Genomic DNA, 5176 nt, shown 5'->3' with positions numbered 1-5176 from the left:
AATTTACTTCCAACCATTTCTCCATTGTACATTAGAAGGAAGAATATGTAGCCTAGGGTTTAAGTCTCAGTGCTATGATTGCTATGACCTGAAGTCCATCCCGGGCCAGGAATATAACCCACATGGCACAGCAGACCTCTCCTGTCTCTCCTGCTACTCCCCTCAGCAGTGTATTTCAGTCAGTCTGCCTGCTCTGCTCCCCACTCTGTCTCTGGTGAATCCTCTCACCCCACCTCACCTCCCCCCTGCCCTCTGCACCTCTGGCCTACACCCCAGTTCTTTTATTTCAAAGATTTATTTTTATTATTTATGCATAGAAGAACTGGGGTGTAGACCAGAGGTGTGGGCCTCTTTAATAGAAACTACTAAACTACTAGTAGAAACAAGAAACTACTTTAGTAGAATCGTCAAAGAACAGTAAGACATGATCTAAAATCTAGGAGAGAGGAGCAAGACTGAGCCACAAACTCTCAAATCATTGGAAGTAGCAGGGCCGATATCCTCTCCCTCTCTGCCTCAGAAACTCTAAGCCAACACATTCATCCCTGTCCAGTTTGGACTTGGATCAAGCAAGCCCAACATGGGGCTCTGGACCTGCTGCAGGAGCCTGGGGACAGAGAGGAAAACTGCAGTGCCCAAGGGTGCAAGGATTCTTTCCTTGACCAAACTTCATTCAGGCTCCTGAAGCCTCTTTCAGGCCGGCTTGTGTACTTCTTTGTAAAATCCAGTTGTTTTTTTTTTAAAGATTTATTTATTTATGCATACAAGGGTTGGGGATAGGTCAGAGGTGCGGGGCATGGAGATGAGAGGATTCACCAGAGACAGAGTAGGGAGCAGAACAGGTGGATCAACTGAAATACACTGCTGAGGGGAGCAGTGGGTGAGACAAGAGAGGTCTGCTGTGCCATGTGGGTAGCTCCCTGGCCGGTCAGTCGTGGATAAGATACCTTCACAGTGCTGACGGCTAACCCCTTACGCTACCTGGGAGGCCCCAATTGTTTTTTCTTTTTAAAGATTTTATTTATTTTTGCATAAAAGAACTGGAATGTAGGCCAGAGGTGCGTGTGTGTGTGTGTGTGTGTGTGTGTGTGTGTGTGTGTGAAAGAGAGAGAGAGAGGGCCTCCCCGGTGGCGCAGCGGTTGAGTGCTGGGTTGCCTGCAGCCTCTGAAGCGCCGGTTCAATCCCTGGCTGCTCCCGGCCACCAGAGGAGGGTCCCACATGGCGCGCAGACCTCTCCTGCCGCGCGCTGCTCCCCTCAGCAATGTCCTTCGGTCCTTCTGCCTGCTCTGCTCCCCGCTCTGGCTCTGGTGAATTCTCTCACCCTCCCGCACTTCTGACTGTACCTAGTGTGCTTGTATAAATAAATAAATCTTTTAAAAAAAAGAAAAAGAGAGAGAGAGAGAGAGAAGATTGACCAGAGACAGAGTAGGGAGCAGATCTACTGAAATACACTGCTGAGGAGAGCCAGTGGGGAGATAGGAGAGGTCTGTTGTGCCAGGTGAGTCAGCTCCCTGTCTAGGATCAAACTCAGGCCTTTGTAGTGGTAGCCCTGAGACTTTAATCCCTGCACCACCAGGGAGGCTCCTTAATATCCAGTTGTTGTTGTTGTTGTTTTTAAAGATTTATTTATTTATGCACACAAGTACTGGGATGTAGACCAGAGTTGGGGAGTGAGAGTATTCACCAGAGACAGAGTGGGGAGCAGAACAGGCAGACTGACTGAAATACACTGCTGAGGGAGCAGCAGGAGAGACAGGAGAGGTCTGCTGCACCATGTGGGTTAGTTCCCTGGCCTGGGATGGAACTCAGAACTCAGGCCATCACAGTGACAGCGCTGAGACTTAATGCTTAGACCACCAGGGAGGCCCATAAATAATTTTTTCTTTAACAAGGAGATCATTTCAGGGTGGAGATGAGCTCAGGATCTTTCCACACACAGTTTCAGGGACTCCTGACTTAAAGTAGCACTTGGGGTATAGAAGGGAACTGGAAGAGGAGCAAGTGCTATTTGGAGACTGACAGAGGTGGCCAAACACCGAAAGGGTTTTTCACTTGTACCATGTTCTTAGGCTCCTGGCCCCTTATACTGCTAGGATCACAGCTTGACTCCATTTGTGTTTTGAAATCTACCATCCCCCACACCCCCACATCCCACACCCCACCCTTCACACCCCCTCTTACCCCCTCACACCCCTTGTCCAAGACCCCCCCCCCACCTTCATCCTACCCCCACCCTAGTGCAGGCCCGGTAGCAAGACCTGAGTTATGCCCTGGTCACATCTTGCAACAAAACCTGGCAGATAGAAAGTAACTCTGGACTCCTAGGAAGCAACCCTCATTCCTGACTCTCTGTTGGGACCTGCAGCCACATTTTCATCTGCCTGCTAGTAACAACCCTTCTGATGCAATCCTTTGGGCTTTCATGACAAAATCTTTTCATGGACTCTGATCAATAGAGTACTTCATGGAGACCCAAGTCACAAGCCAGGTGCTTTCCTAGATACTCTTCACATATGCCTTGAAACTTCCCTGTAACTCACTCTTCATGTATCTATTCTTTCATTTTACAGGTAGGGAAACTGACTCTCAGTTTCCCCACAGGTTGTATGTGGTAAGGATAGATCTACTTGCACCTCCAAACCCCACAAAATTCCTGCCACTGCCCTTCAGGCTCCTGGAGGTGATGGTAAAGCCAGATCTACCTTCCTCAACACTTCCCCTGTTCCCTTTCAGCCACCAATTGCATCCAGGTATCAGCTGTTCCCACCCCATGAACACTGAATGCATCGACGCTGGAGACAACCCTGTCTTCAGACAACCACTCTGGACACAAAACAGATTTTCCAGCTCTACTGGGGTCTGCCAGCTGGTCAGTGTGCCCTCCCTTCTGACCTTTCTCAGTTTAGGATTTCTGAGCACCCGCGATCCTTCCGTGAGCCTTAAATTTAGACTTTCTGGCCCTAGCCCTCTCCATAACACAAATTTGGGGGAAGATGTCCTGGTCTTCAGAGCTGACTGTTTCAAAGGTATTCAGGGAGCACCAGTGAGGCGCCCAGCACTCTCCTCTGTACTGGGAACATGATGGTGAACCAAACAGCAAACTTCCTGGTCGCTGTGGGGCTCATCTGACTGAGAGGAGACAGATAGTAAGCACCCTGGATGAGTGATCGATTGGTAGAATTACAGTTTGATGTTTGGGCAGCCTCTCTGTGAAGTGATATTGGAACAAATACTTGAAGGTGATGGCTGTGGTAGCTGGGGAGGGAAAAGCTATTGCAAATGTCCTAGGGTGGGAGTATGCCCGGAGGGCAACAGGAATAGCAAATCCAGTGTGGTGGCTGGCAGAGCAGCAGGAAAGCAGGCCAGGGAGTCGGGACCCAGGTATGGGAGGTCCAGGAGACAGGGTAATGACTGGATTTTCCTCTGAGCTGAGCCCTGGAAGACTGCTGAGAGGAGGGACTTTGTAACATTGGCTGACACTGATTGAGCCCTTCCTCTGTGCTGAGGTCGCTCTTCCATACTCCATATATTATCTCTTACCCCTTGCAGCAGCCTTAGGTGATAAGTACAATTATTACCTGCCTTTTTTTTCTTATCTGTGGAGTTGCAATTCATGTCACATAAAATTAACCATTTTCAAAGTGGAAAGGGGCATTTAGTTCATTCACAATGTTGTGCAACCAGAGCCCATCCAGTGCCACAGAGTGTCATCACCCCTCATGCTCAGTGGAGTAAATCAGAGAGTGACAGTTTCTGAACATTGTCACTCTTTAGGGGAACATAAACACACAAAGAAAATAAACTAGCAAAACAAGAATAATTTTTAGCCTCTGTGAAAAAAATATACTGACTCTCAGAGGGCATGGGGTGAATTAAGCAATCACAGAGTAAGTTAAGCAATTTACACTTTTTCTCCCTCCAAACTTCTCCCCCGCAGTCTACTTTCTGTCTCTGTAGATTTGCCCTCTGGCTGTTTCATAAAAATGGATCATATAATATGTGATCTCTTGTGCCTGACTTCTGTCCTTAGGGTAATATTTTAGAGATTCACCTTATGTTATGTATCATATGGTATGGATCATATTTCATTCTTTTCAGATTACCAGATAAGATTACACTGCACAATAGCACCATTTATTTTACGGATGGAGATGGGAGCAGATTACTCAAGACCAGCTTACCCAAGCTGCTTAGCGGCCAAGCCTGGACTTGAGCTCAGGCCTGCCTGACACCTCAGTTGAACCTCCTCACCATGGCAATGCTTGTTTCGTCCTTCTCTCAAGCCCCAGGATGTTTTTAATCTTCCCGTAGGGCTATATGTCCCCTGTCATTCTTGGTCTGTGTTTGCAGATGGCTGGCTTCCTGGGGCCTGGAGGGTAACCCACACTACTGCCCTGTTTGTATGTACTAGACACAGAGGAGGGGAACAGGCAATATTTGCTGGTTATACTCACTTAATAAACCAGTACCAGGAGAGAGTTGGTTGTGTGAATATGGTACATTCGTACCATATTGCTGAGGGGAAAAAGAAAGCCACATGACAAAAATATGGAAAATATACCATTTTTAAAAAATAAGCACAGAGAAAAGTTTCTGGAGGGGTATAATTCAAAAATTTCATTCTATTTTTAGATAATGAGATTATAGGTTCTATTGCCTTATTAAATGTAGGGGGAAATACACTAATAAACATTTTTAAAAATCCATCACTCAGATGAATTTATTCTCCAAAGAAGTGGCTCAAAGGTCACTTGCTGCCTTGAACACCCTTCTCAGTGAGGCACAAGAGGAGGCCCCCTCAGCAGTTCTGAAAGCCCTGCCAGACCAGGAGAATGGGAGGCGGGGCTGGCATAGCATCCAGGTGGGGTGTGAGAGGCAGGTGGGCTGACACTGTTGGTGGGGGCCCTGGTGGGTCAGCTGAGCTGGGAGGACTTTGGATCAAGTGTGAGTCCTTCTACTAGCTGGCAGAGACCTAGGCCAATTCTTAAGCACACAGGATTCTCATCTACATGATGTGGGCACTATGATATAATCACTAATATAATTATAGAAGTCATAATTAATATTAGCCCCTGATAAAGGATTGTTCCTTATTACCTTATTTCTGATAGATTTACTTTAAATTATTCACAGGGTCATACATTTGCATAAATGTATGAAATGGACTCCTGGTCCT

Source organism: Talpa europaea, assembly GCF_964194135.1.
Source record: "Talpa europaea genome assembly, chromosome: 14".
Taxonomy (NCBI): domain Eukaryota; kingdom Metazoa; phylum Chordata; class Mammalia; order Eulipotyphla; family Talpidae; genus Talpa; species Talpa europaea.
This window is presented reverse-complemented; position numbering follows the sequence as displayed.